The sequence below is a fragment of the Cavia porcellus genome, unplaced genomic scaffold, assembly GCF_034190915.1.
Source record: "Cavia porcellus strain 051 isolate PalLab524CR breed Dunkin Hartley unplaced genomic scaffold, mCavPor4.1 scaffold_1, whole genome shotgun sequence".
Taxonomy (NCBI): domain Eukaryota; kingdom Metazoa; phylum Chordata; class Mammalia; order Rodentia; family Caviidae; genus Cavia; species Cavia porcellus.
In genome coordinates this window covers 56,737,636-56,758,018 of record NW_026947484.1, presented here as the reverse complement: position 1 = coordinate 56,758,018, position 20,383 = coordinate 56,737,636, and the positions used below count along the sequence as shown (strand labels likewise).

Here is a 20,383-nt window from a genome sequence, read left to right as displayed (position 1 = left end):
GATTGCCCTTGCTGGTCCGCTGAATTCTCTGTGATTGTCTTTCGTCTGTTTCTTTTGAATCCCAGTTCTGAGACATGCAGTCCACAGTCAGCCCAGTCCTGCCTTGCAGAAGGCTCAGCAGACGCTGCCCATCCTGGTGGAAGCCAGCAATGGGCGCTGGCCAGGTGTTCACATTCGCAGGTTTCTTTGTGAAACCCAGAAGCAAACAGCACTGGTGTTTTCCCATCTAAGGGAAGGGGGGCGCCACTTGGCAACCAGAAAGAGGCTGGGGAGAAACTCAAGTCCCATCAGACCAGGGTGAACCCTCTCCTGGGGCATCTTCCCCTCCATCCTCTCTTTCCTCTGCCCTGCCCTCGGCCTTCCCGCCTACCTCCTCATCTTCTCTCACCAGCTCACACTGTGAGCTTACACTCACGAGTTCGCAAGGTGGGCTGGCAGCGGCTGCCTGCAGAGGCAGGTGTGGAAGGGTACAGCTGGGGATCTGAAGAACCAGTAGAAGGCCTGGAGCTCGCTGCAGACTCCTCGCAGTCTGTAGCAGGAAGCTAAGGAATCTGAGGTGGGAATGAAAGGGTTTAAGCTGCAAGCCAGGGGTTAGACCTCCAGGGCAAAGGTGTAGACTGGAGACCCTCCAAGGAAACACAGGTGAGCCTTCCTTTCTCTTCCCCTTTTGATTCCACCCAGGCTACAAGCCTGTTGCTTGGGGTCACCCACAGCCAGGATGGGTCTCTCAGCTTTAGTAAGTCCCTTCGGTCACACCTAGACCGGTGCTAAGCCATGCATTGGGTATTTCTTATCCAAATTGACACAATAGTTAACTATCACAAAGAGGTAATTAAGGTTAAATGAAACATTAAGGGTGAGTCCCCTATCCAACAGTATTGGTGCCCTTATTTAAAAAAAGGAAAAGAGACAGAGGTTTTCTCTGCATGGCTTCACAGGAGAAAAGCCATGTGAGGACACAGTGAGACCCTTGCCAGGAGCCAAATCAGCCGGTATCTTGATGTGGGACTTCTGCCTCCCAGAACTGTGAAAAAATGAGCTTCCGTTGTTTAAGCCAAGAGAAGTGAAAGGGTTTTGGCCCAGATGGGACACTATAGCCAGGAAAAACCTCAGCCAGAACCAGGGAGCTCCTGTCTCCCCCGCCCCTAGAGATTTACCTGTAACTCTACCTCCCCCCACCCTTCGGAATCTGCCCCTGGCGCCAAACGTGTGCCAGTGAAATACCTGTGCATCTCTAATGGCCCTAGGGCACTACCCTAAGCTTAGGCTACTTATATACCCCCCACACCATGTGTCCGCTAGAGAGATCACCGGACTTCAGCGGCTGAAGGGTGTCAGTCATCTCTCTCCATGTTCTCAGAATAAAGGCCTCTTTTGTTTTATACTTTGCATCTTTTGGAAATAATCCTATCAGGAAGGTTCTGTGGTACCTTCTCATGGTGACCCAGTGGACTCAGACACAAGCTAACGCCAGATTCTTTGACTTCAGGTCCCTCTGCAGCCCCTACCAAACTCAGTCACATCCAAGGGTCAGAAGTCCCCCCTGGCATTGTCTGTGACTAGAACAGCGCCTGAGACACATTGTGTTCAACAAAAACCAGCAAGGCTGAGGCCTGTAGTTCTCCATCTCACACCCTGGCACTATCGCATCCCATCTGTTGAGACCCCGGGGGTTTTGCTTGCTATGTATATAACTCTATCTTCTCTGCCAAGCTGTACATTTCTGGAGGGCAAAGACAACACAGGATTTCTTTACTCAAATTCACGCCTCCTCCCCGAGTGTCAGACACACAGTCAATTTCATTAGATCCATGCCGATTAGATCGGCAGTGTGCCAGGCCCTGTCGAGATACAACCACGCAGTGAATAGCTACAAAAACTTCCCAGAAGGGCAAGGCAGGTCAGAGGTATCCGACCTCCTACTGGAGCTCTGACTCTTCGTGATAGAAATGGCCACAGCTCGGGGAAGCCACCCAGTGTCAATTATCAGGGATGGAAGTAAATATGAGTGCCGAAGGGGGTCCTCAATAATTCAGGTGGTTGCTAATTTCACAGCCATGGTTTCATAGGAGTCCTCTCTGCTCAGTTGCCAGCCAAATAGGCTGAGCAGAGCAGGGGAAAGGGTGGGCTCTAATTCTGGGGTGAGGTTTATAGAAAGTTAAGGTGACCACTTTGGAGGGCAGTTTGGTAGTTTCTCAAAAATTAAGCATCCACTGGATGTGGTAGCCATGCCTATAATTCCAGCATTCAGGAGGTTGAGGCAGGAGGACTGCTTCAAGTTCAAAGCTGGGCCACAAAATGAGTTCAAGGTCAGCCTGAACTGCACAGCAAAACCCTGTCTCAAAAAAACAAAAAAGAGCATAAAACTGCTACAGGCCCCAATATTTTGCTCCTGGGTATCTGCCTGCCCTTGATGAAAACCAAGGTCCACATAAAGCCTGCACAAGAAGATTCTAGCAGCCTTACGCATGTTAGCTCCACACCTGGACACGACCAAGACGTCCACTCACAACGAGTGGATGAAACAAAACACTGCGTGAAAGAAAATAGATCGGCACAGGCTACCTGGGTGGACCTCAGAAATGTGGCGCTAAGTGAAGGGGCCACGCACAAGATGTTTTGATTCTATTTACACGTAGCACCTGAAAGAGCCGGATTCACGGGCCATCATCGCTTAGTGGGTGCTTGGCCATGGCGGTAAGTATGCACTTCAGTGAGTGTGGAAAATCTGACCGTAACCAGCAGCTGTGGCATCAGCCGACATTACTACAGATCACTGTAGAAACGTGAGCTGCGTGAATTCTTTTTTTTTTTTTTTTTAATTTTTTTTTTGTCTTTTTTGAGACAGAGTCTCGCTATGCAGTTCAGGCTGGCCTTGATGGCCTTGAGCTCACTTTGTAGCCCAGGCTGGTCTCAAACTCGCTACGATCCTCCCACCTCAGCCTCCCGAGTGCTGGGATTACAGGCATGAGCCACCACGCCAGGCTAGCTGAGTGAATTCTTATGACACACAAAGCACCCTTCGGCAAAGTTGTTGCTAAAAGTCAATGTCCCTTTTCTGGATTGTTAGAGGAAAGTGTGCTCATTTTTAAAAGTATAGAAAAGCATACAAAAGAAAATGACCAGGACGTATCTGTGGGTGTTTTTCCTTCCAGTCTTGTCTGTTTTGGTTAGGTTTGGCTCGTAAAATGTGTGTTTTATAAGTTGAGATCAGTCTCACAGTGTGCAATTCTACATTCTGATTTTCTAAGCAAATGTACGGTAAGCGTTTAACCTCACCACCAAAGCCTTCTGATAAGTATCAGTACCTGAACCCTGTTTCCTCAGGGGGCTGTGCCTTTGTTCCCATTTTATAAATCACACATGTCGAACATTTCTGGACAAGAAAAAAAAAATCACTGACGCTTATATTTCAATCTGATTTATTTTAGCCTGAGTTACACATCTCCAATTTGGAAACACAGTCTTTGAAACAAGGGCTTATCCTATATTGGCCAAGTGAACCCTGAGTAACTAGGGTCACTCGGGATTTCACAACAGTGCAGCTGATGACAGCAGCCCAGGACGGGTGGGACAGACTGGCCAGGGTCGGAATCCCAGGTCTCACCTGCAGGGTGGTCAGAAGTATCACTGTGGCGGGGGGTGGGGGGGGGTTGTCACCTGGGCTTGGGAGGGAGTGAGCAGAAGGCTGGAAGCCAACAGGACCCAGCCAAAGGGAACCATCGGCTCTCCTCGGCCCAGGCCATGAATGCAGCACAGGAAGAGAAACACAGCAAAGAGCCCGGATCTATTTGGTCTCTGCCAGTACCTACAGCAATAGGCCGCCTTCCTAGAGCAGAAATGGGGTTCAGGATGTTAGGGATCCACCCTGTACATCCCCTCTTTTCTTCTTTTTTGTACCTGTTTGTGGCATTTACTGTGGGGAGTAGTCAATGCATCTTAAATCCTTTCTGGTTTTTGTTTTTTTTTTCCCCTGAACCCATTAGACTCATCTTGAAAAACACTGTTCTAGAAAAATAATTACAAAACAAGTAGAAAGTGACTGGGAAATCTAGGGGCCTTCTCATCCTTTCCTAGACACTGCCGGAGAGCATTGGGAAGCTGCCTGCCTCAGCCTCCAGAGGGCTATGCTGAGAATTGTGGGCTTGGTGTATAAATTCTATTCCAGCCAAGCTGCTCACTGTTTAAAATGATGTCTGAAGAGGAGATCGACCCTGGCAGGCTGCTCTTCTGACAGCTGGAGACAGGCTGTGACTTTCTCCCCATTTTGAAATCTCTGCCCCATTTGCCTCCCGGGAAGCCCAGTGTTTGAGCCCTGAGCCCAAATCCCCTGTGCCCCGAGATGGCTCAGCAGTCACCCAGAAGCATAGTCAAGGACCCTGTGCCACCTGCCGGGGGTGAGGTAGAAGCCAGCGCAGGCGGCAACAATGCGGGGAGCCCACAGCAGAAAACCCATGCAAAACGAAAGTTCAGGAAAAACTGAGACTGAACATGAACAGCCCTGAGGGGGAAGGTGAGACTGGTTTTTCTGCAGCAGTGTGCAGCCTCGTGTTGCTTTGCCAGGGGAGAGGTGACAGGTGAGAGGCTTTGCTCTTGGTGAGAGCGATGGGGACCTGTCCTGTTCTCAGGAGACAGAGGAAGTGCAGGGACTCATGCAAACCTGGGTTGGCCCTGAAAGCGGCCAAAGACAGAGCAGAGGTGACAGGAGGCAGGGGCCAAGAGAAGCGTCTTGTTCTTTTCTGGATCGATTTCTGCTGGTTTTAGTCCCCCGCAAAACCGTCCATGTGAGATCATATGTAGTAATCAGCTGGTCTTCTCTGGGCCTCTTCTACTGTAACATACCTTCCTTATGAAAATGCCAAATGCCAGCTCCCACAGCCCTCTCATAGGGTGGTATCTTGGGCCAGGGAGCAAATTTAACTGCAGTTAAATAGCAAAATACCTCAGGGTGGTGGGGCATTCCTGTAACCCTAGCACACTGGGAGGCCGAAGCAGGAGAATCTCGAGCATGAGGCCAGACTGGGTAATTTAACAACTAAAAAGGAGAAGTAAAAGGGACCAAAAAGCAATACGTATACAGACCAATCCCCTGGATGAATACACTTGCCGTGTATTGCACACATCTACAAATAAAAGGGGAACTGGCGTTCCAAAGGCACCCCGAAATGGCAAGCACCCCTGATGAGAACCTCTGCACCTCTGAGCCCACCTGGACCTTTTGCTGGGGACCCTGGTGAGCACATTTCACCGTTAGATTCCAAATACACACACTTGCACACACACATACACATATATTCCAATGCTATGACAATGTATTAGAGACATTTTTTAAAATTTTTTTTGTTGTTATCTTGTTTTGTTTTTTGAGGCAGGACTTTGTCATATGCTTCACACTGACCTTGGACTCACTCTGGGCCAGGCTGCCTTGAGTGCAGAAATCCTCCTGCCTTAACCTCCCAATGTGTAAGGTTACAGACATGTGCCACCGTACCCTGCTATTAAGATTTTTAATTAAAATAAAAAGGCCTGGGGCAATAGCTTGGTAATAGAGTGCCCCTGGGTTCCATCCCCAGTAATACACAGACATTTTTAAAAGAAAGGAAAAAAATGCGTTGTGCCCAGGGCCTTTGCACAAGCCTTGGTAACCCTCATCCCATCCACCTCTTTTTTATTTATATTTTGTGACAGGGTCTTGATAAGTTACATTGTCCAGGTTGGGTTTGAACTTAGCATCCTCCTGCCTCAGCCTCCTAGGGTGCTGGGTGTACAATCCTACACCCCACCAGGATTAAACAACGTTATTACCTCCATTCTGTTTTTCATGAGACATAAAACAAAGATGACTCCTAATTTCCTAATTCTATTTGTGTTCCCCTAATTCTGTATGTCCAAGGCAGAGAGACAAACTAGGAAAAGTGTCTACTGCATTGGATCACAGGATAAATATTTGATTATCTCAAATTAATGCATTGATGAGAGTGATGAAGAAAAAATGCTCGAACACTGACAGGAAATCTTACAGCGGCGCCCAGCAAAGGAAGGCACAGCTTTGGGGATTTTTGGGTTGGACAGGAAGAGGCCCAGTATCCTTTTCAGACACTTGTAGCGGACTTGGAGAAGGAGGACTTGGCTGGGAAATGGATTAAACGGATTAAACGTGGTCCCTTTCCATGACTCTGCCAGTGTTCCTTTAGTACCGAAATGTGTCCCCTTTTACGTGTGCACATGGCTGCAGGTGGCTACAGAAAAGAAGCCAGACAGGAGGTGTCTGGTTCTCCCCACCAAGCCACACAATTTAAGATACTTTGTAGCTAGGGATGATATTGTTACTACTGGGAAAAGGGAACAATAGACGTTCCCTGCTATCCCTCCCAACTCTACAACAGGGGAAAGTAATACAGTGCATTCCTATAAACTCCCATAAATAAATATTGAGGGGAAAAGACAGCAAAATAAGAAAAGAGAGAAAAAACTGATGTCCCAGACACCTTCACCAGGATCCTTCAGGGGTGTTTGCTGTCTATTTGTATTATTTAAAGTAAGCCAATATATTGGGTGTGGTGGTGCACACCTGTAATCCCAGCACTCTCCTGGGAGGCTGAGGCAGGAGGATTGATGTGAGTTCAAGGCCAGCCTCAAGACCTCTCTCAACCAAAGCGAAAGCAAAAGGAAACAAAACCAAACCCAACAACCGAAAACCAAAAAGCAAGCCAACAAGACAGACATTACATTTATTCCAGCTAGGTCTTTGGTGTCTTATGGAAAGACTTCTCTCCGGTCCTGAGAGTTCTTTGGCTGCAGTGCTAGGTCTGCTTCATGCTCATGTGCCACTGCTTTAAACTCAAAAAAGAAAAAAGAAAAGCAAACGAGAAGCATTTGTCCATGCTATTTGAATGTCACTGTTTAACATTCCAGGCTGAGGACTCTGCAGATTCCTCTAAGTGGGAGGGAAAATCTTTGTCTCATCGGTCAGACCCTCTTCAATGACCCATTTTCAGCCTCCTTTTCCCCTGGAGCAGACAAATTCCCCGGAGTCCTGCCGCGTGCCACAGCGTCCCCCTTCTCATGTAGTTATTCTGCAGATGAAAAGCGTTTTCACCACGCCCCCACAGGTCTGTCACCCCTGCCACTGTGGCCGAAAGAAGCCTCACAATGCTGTGACTGTGTCACACCCCCTCAGCTCTCGGCCTCTGTCCTGGGGGATCCCCAGAGACCACACAGCTCCCGGCTGGCAGCTCCCACGGGAGACAGCACCAAGTTTCCTGGGCCACGAGGAGCCAGTTCTGTCCCCCAGAGGCCAGGCGACCAGGCCCTTCCTGCAGCTGCTGCCCAGGGCACAGCTGGCCTGAGGTCACACTGAGTTCTGAGAATGACTTTCTTTAGGTCCCCGCTGCTACACCTCTGCCCGCCAGTCTCATCCAGCATGTCCCAGAGAGTAATACTGCCCACTGGCCGCCAAGCAGAGAGCTGGCGGGATCTCTGCTTGCTTTTGTGGTTTTGGGGAAACCTACTTAAAAGTGTTTCCTGCTGAAGCAGGGACTGTCACTCCAGCACTCCAGGAGGCTGAGGCAGGAAGAATGCAAGTTCAAGGCCAGCTTGGGTGACTCAGTCACTAAGTGAAACCTTGCCTCAAAATAAGAAAAAGAAAGAGAGACAGAGAGACAGAGAGAGAGAGAGAGAGAGAGAGAGAAAATATACAAATTCAAAGTTTTCACAACTACATCATGTATATTTCTTTTTTGTTCTTTTGTCTGTTTTCTTGAGACAAGGTCTTGCTATGTAGTGCAGGCTGGCCAACCCACTATGTGATCCAGCTGTAGTTGGACTCATGACAATCCTCCTGCCTCAGCCTCCTGAGTGCTGGGATTACAGGCATGTGCCACCATACCTGGCTGGCATGAATATTTCAAAGCAGATTCACACTGCTCTACTGAATTCGGAGGCTGTGATTCTGGTGAATGGCTAGGACTCTTACTCAGGTGGATAGGATCCAGGCCATGGATGAACTGGAAACACCAGCTGCCCAGTAAAGATCCTGACTGTCATGAGATAAAGGGATGGATCGTAGTCACCTTTTAGAATGATACTTTTTGGTAAGTGTTGGAGCGTCCAGATCTGCTTTCAGCCAGCAGTGACCAAACCATCCAGCGTAGGGAGAGGAAGAGTGACAGGTTTGCCACTGGTGTAGAATAGAATTGCAGCCAAGCTAGGCGTGGTGTCCACATGGCTGTAATCCCTGCACTCGGGAGGCTGAGGCAGCAGGAGGATCTTGGTGAGTTCAAGGCCAGCCTGGGTTACCCCGCAAGGTCCTGTTTCAAAAAAAAGAAAATGTGAAACTCACCACAATCAGCCACATTTAGGAGAGGGAAGGAACCCTCCTGTAAAATAATCTGCTACCAAAGCTCATGGAAGAGAATATCTTTCAACAAGACCAACACAGCAGTCTTACTGGTGATAGCAGTTACCCTTTATAAATAGAAGCCAAACTTTTACTAACATCGTGCATGTATTTGTCTACCATATACTCCTACCACGCAGCACACATCTTCATGCACACAAACATGCGCTTTGCATGCCCTTATTTCCATCCATGAATGCACAGCAAATCAATTGCACAGGCTGAGAGCATGGTGAGAATAAAGCTTCGGGAAGCCCCAGCTCTCTCCACCAGGACACCCCTCTTGCGGGTTCCCCTCAACACTGAGGGCCAGCAGCCTTGAAGTCAGCCTGAGTTCCACACCTGCCCCTTCATAACGTCCAAAGCTGACGGCTCTCCGGCTCACCTTGGGCAGGTATAGCTGCACCAAGGCTAGAAAATCCTACTCTTGTTTATGTCCTCTATTTAGTTTTTCAAATTTTAACTATTATTGGTCCGTGCTTGAGGTAGATAGTGGTCACATCCCACGTGGGGGATTGGGGCGTGCACCCCAAACAGCATGATTCTTCTCACCTCAGGCCCCCCCACCTCCTGCTCCCTTCCCCTCTGTAAAAGATCCATCTTCCTCCTTCCTAGCAGGTCTGTTTTATTTTGCTCTTTATTTACACTGTGGATTTCTCACCTAGGAGAAATCACGCAATATTTAAGCCTCGATGTCCCCGTAGGACACACCGGCCACGAGGGCCATCGCTTCCTGTGTCTGATTGATTCTCCCTGCTTGATTTTCCACATCCTGCGTTTATTAAGGAAAACCACTAATGCTCTTTTATGGCTGGCGCCCTCTGCTTTCTCCCAGCCAGTTAAGTTGAGCTTTTTCTCCTTCCTTGCAGAAAGTGAGAAGTGTCCCATCGGCTGACAGGCTGAGAGAGCTGATTGTGAAATTTCCCTTCTATTTCACAAAGTAAATTCTCCACAGCCTCACCTCTCAAAGGTTGCGAAGGTAAAGCAAACGTCTCAACCAAGTGCTTGACGTGGGAGGCTCCTGAACCGACCTGATTCTATGACAAGTGACCTCACAAGATCTCAAACCTGTTCCTGTCTGGGGAGCCCCTGCTTGTCTTTTATCTTTAGACCTTGCATTTAGTTTGGATTTTGGTTTTCCAAAAGGCAGCATTTTGTTGGTGTGAATTAGATTTGCTCAACCCGTGAGCTCGAGAACAATAGACCAACTGTCAGCAAAATTCGCTTTCTAGCTCCCCTCTCTCCCCTCCTCTGCTTCCGGCTGTGTGGATCGGCAGGACCAGGCTCGAAGGCTGGAGACCTTGATCTCACCTCTTAAATACCAGTTTCTCCTTTGCCAAAGGAGCACATAGCGGGCTGCTGAGTGAAAGGGGTCCTGTCCCCTCCAGAGGCAGCACTCAATAAATGTGGATTTCGTAGCCTTGGAAGAAGCCTGTTGCAAATTACACCAGCAAAGCCAAGTCACTGGAAAGCAAGACTACGTCTCTTAGACTTAGCTGAACATCCGGTTTTGGGTTGGAAACATAATAACAATAGTTTTTTTAAAACTTAGTAATACTGAGGGTTGATCTGGCCATCGCCCCGCCCAGTGACACCCCAGCCCTCTAGAAATTTTGTATTTGGAAACAAGGCCTCTCCCAGTCTCTAAATGGCCCATGCAGCGCTGGGTTTTGAAGTCTTTCTGCCTCAGCCTCTCAGAAGTGCTGGGGTAAGAAGTCTGCACCACCCTGCTGAGGCTACTACATTAATGTTTGTTTGCTTGTTTAAATCACTCTCCCAAACAACTTCCAAAAAGTTAAAGCATTTGGCTGTGGTGATGCATGCCTGTAATCCCAGCACTCAGGAGGCTGAGGCAGGAGGATTGTTGCAAATTCAAGACCAGCCTGGGCTGCAAAGTGCACTCAAAGACAGCCTGAACTGCACAGCGAGACCTTGTCTCAAAAAGATAAGAAAAAAGAAGTTAAAGCAAAGAAGAAATTCCAAACTGAAGCTCAGGAAAAAAAAAAAAAAAATAAGCTTTTAATCGTGTTTTCCCATGCAAGATGAGGCCTCCTGAGCATTGCTGGAGGCAGAAATTCTGTCTCAGGACGTTCCATACGCTGCCTCTGTGGGGTTCACCACAGCTGCAAGTCATGCCTGGGCGCTGGCATGGGCCTCAGTTTCTTCCTAACACAGAGCTCCCAGGAGACTACAGGTGACTGCACCTTAAACCTGCCTTTTTCATTTCCCAGTGATGCAATAACCTCTCACTCTTTTACCCAAAATTACACTCCTCTTCACTTAGCCTTGCTTCATTAGAAGAATCTGCTTCTAGCCAGGTGTAGTGGTGCATGCCTCTAATTCCAGCACTCAGGAGGCTGAGGCAGAACAGTTTCCCGTTTGAGTCAGTTTGGGCTATATAACAGGTACAATTCCAGCCTGGACTGCATGGGGGATCCTATCACTTCTGAAGGAGAAAAAAATAGAATAGAATAGAGGACTCTGCATGTCCTTGATCTTTCTTCTGTTCTAAAATAGATGCTTTAATTTGGGAGGAGTCAGATTGGGAAGCAGGGACTTCCACTTGGAGAAATCCTGTGGAAGAATCTTGGGTTTTTCTTATTTTTGTTATTGTATTTTGGCATCAGAACTCACATCAGAACTCACACTTGCCGGGCAGGTGCTGTGCCACTGAGCTACATCCCTGACCCCACAGAGTCATTTTTATTAAAGTTTTCACGTGCAAAAAAATTGGTCCTTGTACTTGTAGGTGGTGATGTTAGATTTTTCTCTGGCTGCAACTTCATAAAAACAGTGGACACTGGTGTTTTCTTAGAACACCCAGAGAATGTCCTCAGAAGACTCCCTGGAAAGAGCAAAGGAGAAGAAGACTTGGAAAGCTTCCCTGCCGCAGCCACACTCAATCATCATTCGTGATTTAGCCAGAAATCCACGGGGCAGCCTAGGTTACGACCCCGCGGCTGGGAAGGAGAAAGGGAAGATTTCGGGGAAGCTGGGACGGAAAGGGTGCAAGGGCTTTGCATTCTTTTGCCACAGCTTCCCCTGTGCCAGTCCTCATGGGCCTGGGGACAAAGGTGGTACTTTGTCCTTGTTTGTCAGCCCCTCCCAGGCTGGCACGGGGTCCTGGGGAGACACAGCACTTGCAGACCAGGGCTGAAGTCGGGCTCTGCCTCCTGGGCAGGAATCTCTAGAGAATGTGTGATGCTTTAGCCTTGTGGGACGAATTTTGGGGAAAATTCAGCATTCTTCCTCTGAGTATGGAATGAGGGAAAAAATGCAGTGAACGTTAGCGATTTTTAAAAGATTTATTATGGTAAAAGACCCCTCTGTGAGTCCCCTCTCTCCGAGCACACTCATCCTCAGTCCTTCACCCCTTCCTGTAGCCCGGGCATCCTCTTTCCTGAGGGTCCTGAGTACGCTGACGTGGCTGCCTTGACGTCCTGCTTGGGTCACTATGACTTTGGGGAGGAGCTGGAGTCCACGGTGGTGGATCTGGGGAGTGAGGTGGACGTGGACACAGCATCGTGTGTTTTCAAGCTGCCCTTCCACTGGGCGGTGCTGGGCAGTGACACTCGCTGGGGCTTGCATCGCACCTGGACAGACCCTTGAGGGAGGGCTGGGGGGACTCACAGCCACGTGGCTTTGGTTGTAATTTTTTTTAATTTAACACCCACTGTTACCCCAGCCTTGAGTCTCGGCAACTGCAAGGGTATGAGGAACGCAGCTCAGCACTCCTGTCTCCGTTTCTAAATGGTCAGTACCATGGGTCACCTGCCCGGCTCTGCTGTCCTCCCGCCAGGTCACGACAGGTGTGGTCTTACAGTCTCCTGGCCCTGCGCTGAGGGTAGTGACAGCCTGGAAGTGCTCCTCTAGCTCAGCCCGTCCCTTCTGCTACAGGTTGCTTATTCGTTTTCATTGTTTTCAACACTTGGAGTTGAACCCAGAGCTCCACATGGAGCTACATCTTCTTTTTCCTGGACAGGATCTTCCTAATTAGGCTGGATTTGGATTTGGGATCCTCCTGCCTCAGCCTCCCAAAGTTCTGGGATGATGGGTGTGCCATCACCCTCGGCCCCATCATTATTTCTCCAGGTGCTCTGTCCTAGATGTCAGTGACCCGTGGTGATGCCCTAAGGATTCTCCAGAGCAGCCAGTGTGGGAACCGCACTCACGCGGAAGTAGGGTAGGCGCCTGGTCCCCGGAGGGCTGGTGCATCCTGACAGTGGTCACAGGGCATCAGAGAGGCTTCTGGGTGTTTAGACCCTCTGTGCAGCTCTGAGTCTTAAGTGAGACAACCAGGTAGAACTTACACAAAAGCAGATTTTGGCTGAGAATAAAGGAACGTTGGTAAAACAGGCTCATAGATTTAGCAAAGTCCAGTTTCTGAGTATGTCAGACATAACATGGGGGCCCACGGCATGGTGCCCACTTGTAATCCCCGAATTTGAGTTTAAACCCAGCCTGGGCAACTTAGGAAGTTCCTGTTTCCAAACCAAAAGTAGGAAATGAGTTGAGGAGCAGCTTGGTGCAGAGGCTCTGGATTCACCCTCCAGTGCTGGGGGGGCGGGGAATGATAATCAAATAGCAACTCCTGAGAGTGCCCTAGGAGGAGAGGAGAGGCTGTGCCCAGAGGCATTTTTACTTAATGTTACACAGCCCAGTGCACTGGAGAACTCCAAGGTACCCTCTGCAGGCACCCAGCTGGGAACTGATTCTGAGCGTAGATAGAGAGCCGGTGGCGACAGCTGTGCCTCAAGAGGCCTGGCGGCAGGACCAGGACCATGGGGGGCTGGAGACAGAGCAGGATCAGCAGAACCTGCCTTCTCTGAGGCCAGGGCCCCCAGCACCTGCGAGGCCAGAGGAAGCTGTGCCCATGGTACCAGCGAGGGTCAAGTGGTGTGGAGTCGGGAGCAGGGGCCACAGGCCCTTCCGTGCCATCTGGACCTTTGCACTGTGTGGTCTGAGGCCCAGGTGGACCTGGAACAGCAGGAGAGGCCCGCGGGAACAGGTCCTGCTTTGATAACAAACTAGCTCAGGCTCTGAGGTCAGGAGCTGCTCAGTGTTCTGGAAACCTCTGCCTCCTCCAAGTTTTATTTTCTGCTGGCAAAGCACCCACTGCAACTCTGGGGGTCAGGAGGCTCTAGGGGAGGGGAGGCCCTGGGGAAGGGGAGATGGGGAACAACTCCCCTCCAACCCCCACCTCCCTCCTTGCCTGGGATTTCCCAGGGCTCCTGCGCTTCAATCCACCACAGTGCTTGGGATTCGTATTTTAATTTAAGCCTCATGTAATCCTATTTTCCTCCAGTGAGCTTGAAATTGGGAACCTCGTGTCTGTCATTAAGCCCTGGAACCTTCTACACCTAAGTGGAACTTTAAAAAATATGTGGAAGGAGGGTTGTATCTTTGTTTTTCTTTTTGAGACAAGGTCTCACTATGCAGTTCAGGCTGGCCTTGAACTCACTTTCTAGCCAAAGCTGGTCTCAGATTTGCAAGGATTCTCCCACTTCAGCCTCCCGAGCCCTGGAATTAAAGAAGGTATGCACTATCACACTCGGCTCGGTTGTATGTGTCTTACAGTAATCGACAGACATAATCCTGGGCCTTCCCTAGGGAATGACAGGGTTGAGCCAGGCGTGGTGGTGCACACTTGTAACCCCAGCACTCCGGTGGCCGAGGCAGGAGGATCGCCCCCACTTCAAGGCCAGCCTGAACTAGCCTGATCCATCTGGAAAAACTTAAAATTAAAAGCCGAGAGAGAGAGAGAGAGAGAGAGAGAGAGAGAGAGAGAGAGAGAGAGAAAGTAAGAGCGAGAAAGAAAGAGAGAGAGAGAGAGAGAGAGAGAGAGAGAGAGAGAGCGATGACAGGGCTGAACTGCCCAGAAGCCAAGACTTCCAGAGGCTGAGGTCTCTCTGACTCAGACTTTGGATAGGCTGGACTCAATCAGAACTTTCTGAGGTTTTTTTCCCCAAGAATTCACCCAACACTGAATCCAGGGCAGGGTCTTCGTGAAACACTGGGAACCCCCAAGGCTGCAGAGACCAGGGGGTGATGGCGTGGCCATTCTCATGGGTATCTGCTGTTTCTCCTTCAACCCTAAGTGACCCAAGTGGGAGAAATCCAACTTCACAGGCCATTTGATTGCACCTTTGTGAAATTCTGGGACAGGGAAAATCCATTGGCAGAGAGCGGGCCGGTGGTGGCTGGTGGCTTGGTGCAGACACCTTCTCCCGGAGCAGGAAAGACGGTCTGGGGGCTCCCAGAGCAGATGGCCACAGGGCTGTGGGTGTGCTGAGTGCCCTGGAGTTGCGGACTTGAACGCGGCTCACACAGTGATGCCTGCCTGCAGTCCCAGCAGGCTGACCGGCTGCAGACCTTATGAAACATGAAACATCATGAAACATGAAAAGGCGGGCTGTGTGACCTCAAGCAAAGGCCCTGGGTTTACTCCCCGGGTCTTCAGGGCAGGGAAGTTTAGTTTTATGTTATGCTCTTTTTACATCAACAAAATAATAACAGGTCCCTGGCAACCCAGCAAGGTCAAGGTTCACAGCAAACTTCATTCCATGAGGTGACAGACAGCACAGTGCCATGGGACCGCAGAGCTCTGGTGCCATGTCCTGTTCATGCTGGGTCCCAGCTCCTGAGCCCGCTTTCCCGGCAGGCTGGCGGCTGGCAATGCACCCTGCAACTGTCAGTATGCTCACCTCGGTGTACAGCGTCCTTGATGTGCATCCTTCTGATCTCTCTGAGGCAACCAATCCTCCCCATCCAAGCCGAAAGGACGATTACGGTGGCTGGGCTCAGTCTCTGGAGCAGGAAGAAACAGGCTGGACTCAGACCTCCAACCGGGTGGATCCAAAACTCCACTGCTGATGCCTCGAAAGAGGAGTTCCAGCCTGAGGGGTTCCCATGGCAGATTTGTCCAGACAGGATCACCAAGCTCTTCGGTGGGTTTTGTTTTTTGTGCTTTTTTTTTTTTTTTTTTTTTGGTTACTATTAAAAGCATGCCCGCCTCATTCAAAGGCAAACAGGTGCAAAGATGGGGAGCAGCTATCTTGAAAGGGGAGATGCCAGGCTTAATCCAACCAGAGGGGACAGAAGCACCAGGGTCCTCAGGGGGGACCTGTTGACACCTCTTCATTCAGATGGACTTTCAAGTGATACAGCTGCTCTGCACTCAGTACCCTAGACTCTTGCTCAGAAGGCTTCCCCTTAGAAAGCCCCTTTTTTCCCTAGGCTTACTCCTGGCAAATCTGGGGGTAAAGTAAGGTGAGGTGGTGCACATCTATAATTCCAGCACTCAGGAGGCTGAGGCAGGAGGATTTCCATGAGTCTGAGGTTAACCTGGGCTGTACAGTGAAGTCATAAGAAGGAAGGAAGGAAGAAGGAGAGAGAGAGAGAGAGAGAGAGAGAGAGAGAGAGAGAGAGAGAGAGAGAGACCTTCTCTACAAAGAAAGCTCTGGCAAAATCAGCTATGGGAACATAGGGCCTGATTTATTTGCTAATTCTGCCAAGACACCTGATGAGAAAAGCCCAAGGCCAAAGCCTTTGCCAATTGCTAAAATGCTGTGCTAGGCTTCACCCTTTCCCTCCCTGGCTGCATCTACACAATAGAACCCTGAGGCACAGGCCCTCAGCCTTCTAAACGTGATGCAAGTGGCTGCTGAGTGCCAGTGATCCTGAATAATCAGATCATCAGATACCGGGTGATGTGGCCCAGGCTTCCGGCCAGGAGCCTCCTATCACCTGCTCTCTCAAGGTGGCCTTTCCTCACCCACACTCCATAGGCCACATCCCGCAATCAGTGGGACTGTGTCCTCCTGAGGCGTAAGGGTGTCCAGGACAGAGGGGCAGAGATAGCACAGTCACCTGCCTGCACCCCAGGCAGGGTCTCACCTGGGATGAATGATCCTGAAGGAACACGGGGTTTCTCCCCGGCCCATGTCACATTTTGATGCTCCAGCAGCTCCACGGGAGGCCAAGAGGATGAACTCCCAAATCAGGCCATCCCGGAACAGGAACAGGTCTCCTACCTGTGCTCTCACTGAGGGCTGAATTCCCTCTTACTAACTTCTGAAATTCACCTGTCTCACCGCTGACCAGCGGCGCCTCTGTTTGGAGCTCTGATGCTTTCGCAAATGTGATACACCACCCGGGACTCTGGAAAGATCTCTGCACCTTCCCAACCCCAGCAAACATCTCTGCCCTTCACTGATGGCTCCGGCTAAACACTGAGGGTTATCTTAAGTCAGCCACTCCTCCGACATTCAAATTATGATCGCACCCTCTTTTTGTCTTTATCCACAAACTATACCCCAAACCTGAGCGCCCATGCTCCTGCCTTGGCCACTCGATGGCCTTCCCAACTTGTTTCTCTCTTCTGTTCCTGACTGCCTGTATCTTTTATTTAACCAGAACCTAAGTCAGACACTAACCCTCTCCTGCTCAAATCCTGCTCACTGGTGTAAGCACCTGCCTGTTGAGTGTGAGGTTATAAGTTCAAATCCCTAGTACAAAAAAAAAAAAAAAAAAAAAAAAAAAAAAATCAAATCCTTAACAAGGAAAGGAAAAAGCCAGCTTTTGTTACCTGTAATGTGTACTTTTCCTGCTTACCTGAGCTAGATCGATCGCAGCCAATTGAATGTGGCTGGTATGGCTGATCTTCCTGACCACGGACCTTCCTGACCATTTGCTTGGTCTCCGCTTCTATCTTTATTTCACTCACAGGCACTGCATGTCCTCAGAGGAACTGAGGGTTTTTCCACTGAAAGTGACCTCTTCCCTCCCTGCTGACTTAGTCAGCTCCCAAGCGGAACTCCTTCAGTCACTCGGCAAACACTGTGGAGTAACCCCATTTCCAAGAACATGCTCCTGGAGAGGAAACAATGACATATTGGGTGATCTGCAGCACACAAATGACCCCAAGCAGCATGAACACAAGCGCTGGTGGGATTCTGCAGAGGGTCCTTTCTTCCAGACAGGGGAAGAAATAATTTTCCACCTGAGGAGGGTACGCTGAGTGAGAAGAATGGATGTGCAAGGGAGACAAGAAGACGGAAAGGCACATTTAAGGCAGTGGATCGGGTGTGGTGGCACAGGGCTGTATTCCCAGCACTTGGGGAAGCTGAGGCAGGAGGATCGCCACGAGTTCCAGGTCAGCCTGGGCTCCATAGTGAGTTCTATGCCAGCCTGGATTATAGAGTGAGACTCTGATTCAATAAAATAAAATAAAATAAGGTAGGCAGTGAGATGTTGCTGAAGATTATAGATGGAATAAATTCTACCCCCCATGACCAGCTTCCATTCTAGCAGGAAGTGATGGCTGGTAATAAATCGAATGTGTGGTGCTGTGGATGGGGGAAGCGTGTGGAGGAAGAGCCAGGAGGGGAGGAGAGGGCACCTCTGTCAGCCTGCTGCTGACATCACGGTCTCACCAAGGCGGACAGCGGGAATCACTGCTCCCCCCGGGACTCCGACTTAACCCTTCCAAGGTGCTCCTTAAATACCTGAGCATCTTAGTTCTCCAGGCTGCCCAGGGGCAGCCCAGGGATACAGCACAGGGCAACAGCGCTTGCCTAGGTGACAATAAATATCCAACCCCAGATGTCACGTAAGCTGACGGTGCCTCCCTGCGGCTGCTGGTTCTCCCCGTGGGGCCTTCTTTCCTCTGTGTGCCCCTGGTGCCAGGCACCGTGGTGGACAGACTTCGTGTGTCGAGCACATGCGGGTGTGACCTCTGGCTCCTTTTGACGGCCACTGTCTGGACTCAGTTTGGACTGATTGCATCACCCTTTCATTTTTAGGTCTTATGGCCTCTTCTGCCAAAAGGAGGATAAATACTCAAACTGAGTGGGGCCAAACTCTGCCATCCAGCTCACCTGGAGTGGCCTCTGGGTGACCTTTATTAGCTTTCATGGGGACAGAAGACAACAAATGGTCTCCAGAGAATTTGAAGGGATAGGGCAACAGGAACTAGTCTGCTGTACTAAACGACTACATCTACTCACTCAGTAAAACACACGTGCCCAACAAAACTGGGACAAAAGTCCTGACTTAGTACCATGCTGGGTCTTGGTACAGGCAGTGAGGATTCCACAGTGTATTCATACAGAAATTTGATACAAGTAGAGAAGTTTTAATGTTCCTTGGGGGTCACAGGAACAGTCTATGTTTTAGAGAACTGGGTTACATGTATTTGTTAGAACCAGAAGAGTAAAACAAAGCAGTTTTTTACTCTTCAGATGTATAATTTACATGTGTGAGAAGTGCAAGTCTTAAACACGTGTGCAGCCTATCAACAAGGTCACCGTTCTGCCTTCCTCCAGGGTCACCTGTGACCTTGCCTTCTGCTTCAGGGACGACACAGCGTCACAAGCCAACGCCCCACACCGCACTTGTGAAGGTGCCTCAGCCCTGGCCACCTTTCCTTCCTGCTTTCCTACGACACTGAACATGTCCTTGCTTCCCACAGGAGGCCACTGCATTTCTTGCCCTGGCTTGCGTCTCCTCCTCTCCACACTTCTTAGAGACCCTGCTCTGTGGCACCCTAACACATGACATGCATGTCCTCTTTCTGTCCTCTTTCTCTTTCTCCTCCTCTTTCTTTCTGACAGCACTGAGGACTGAACTCAAGGCCTTCACACTGACCACACTCCAGTCCTGTTCTTACTTTTTGCTTTGAGACAGGGTCTTGCTACATAGCTAAATTGCTCAGGCTGGGCTCAAATTTGGGACCCTCCTGCCTCAGCCTTTCAAAGTGCTTCACTTACCAGCATGCACCACCACACCCCAGCTCATTTCTTCTTGAAACAACTTCCCTATGGCTTCTCCTGTACCCATCGTGACTCTTGGCGCAGGCCTTTGCTGAGATGTTACATGGTTAGCTCAGCCTGCTCTGACCTCCCACCCAGCTGAACTTCCTTTTTATACCCATTCGCCTGTAACTGGCAGCTGTATGTGTCTTGCCCACAAGACAAACATGACCTTTGCTCTCACAGAATCTCATTTAACCACAGAGCTTCCAGCTCTTAGCATCACAGCTGTGGTATTAATGTGTTAAATACTTGTTATTGAATGAAATCATTAGTTTAAATTCATTTGCACCATCTGTAAAATGTATTTTAACGTCTCCTTCTCTTTCATAATTTTTTTTCTACTAGATACCATTCTCTTTAAGATAACATCAAACAAGGACACTGTGACAGTTTTATTCCTATAATTGTTTGCTTGTTATGTTTTGGAGACAGGGTTTCACTATGTAGCCCAGGCTGGCCTTGAACTCATAAGCAATCTTTCTGCCTCAGCCTCCCGAGTGCTGGCATTACAGGCGAGCACCACACCTAAAGAATTTTTCTTGTAGTTCTTAGAATTTTTTATGTCCTGTTACTTAAACAAGAGTCTTACAGGTAGCAAAGTCTCAGTGAGAACAATTTCAGTTTAAAAATCCCATAGTGTGGAAAGCTTGGAGATTCTATATTTAAATTTCCTCAGAAAGAAAAACCCAAAGTACTGTATGACTTTTATGACAGCTTTATTATGTTTTTACTCAGATGGAGCTTCTTTGACGGCTAAACACCATGGAATTCAGTTTCATTTTTCATCTTTCAATTGGGAAGGAAGATATCTGTTAGTTACATAGTTAAACTTTATACACAGCTTAGGTTTTTCTGGACAACTTTAAATGCAGTCAGCATTCACCAAACTCTGACTAGGCATCTAGTAAGTAGGTTCTAAGGACCTAACATCGCATTAATTGCATGTCTGTAATATTCATACATATACACATGTGCAACAAGATAGCTAGGAATTGCAGAGAGAAATATAGAAAAATAGGTAATTCTTCTCTTTCTAAAATTGAGGAAACAGAAAAACAGACTTATTAAACAAGATCTCTATGTACAGGTATAAATGTTTCTCTTTACCAACTGTTGTGCAGCTTTGACCTAAGTTTTGTAGATACAATATCAAGTACAGTTAGAACTGTAC

The 20,383-nt window shown here is 49.0% G+C and overlaps 1 long non-coding RNA gene across 1 annotated transcript; it reads right to left on the bottom strand.

Annotated features, from left to right (window-relative positions):
* Positions 1-11,689: 11,689 nt before the first annotated feature.
* On the bottom strand, positions 11,690-19,302 carry LOC106028071 (uncharacterized). The gene is made up of 4 exons (XR_010047401.1): positions 19,168-19,302; positions 17,012-17,269; positions 15,103-15,205; positions 11,690-14,770 (listed from the first exon to the last, which is right to left on the bottom strand). It is a non-coding gene; the product is annotated as an uncharacterized LOC106028071 (long non-coding RNA).
* Between the last annotated feature and the right edge of the window lie 1,081 nt (positions 19,303-20,383).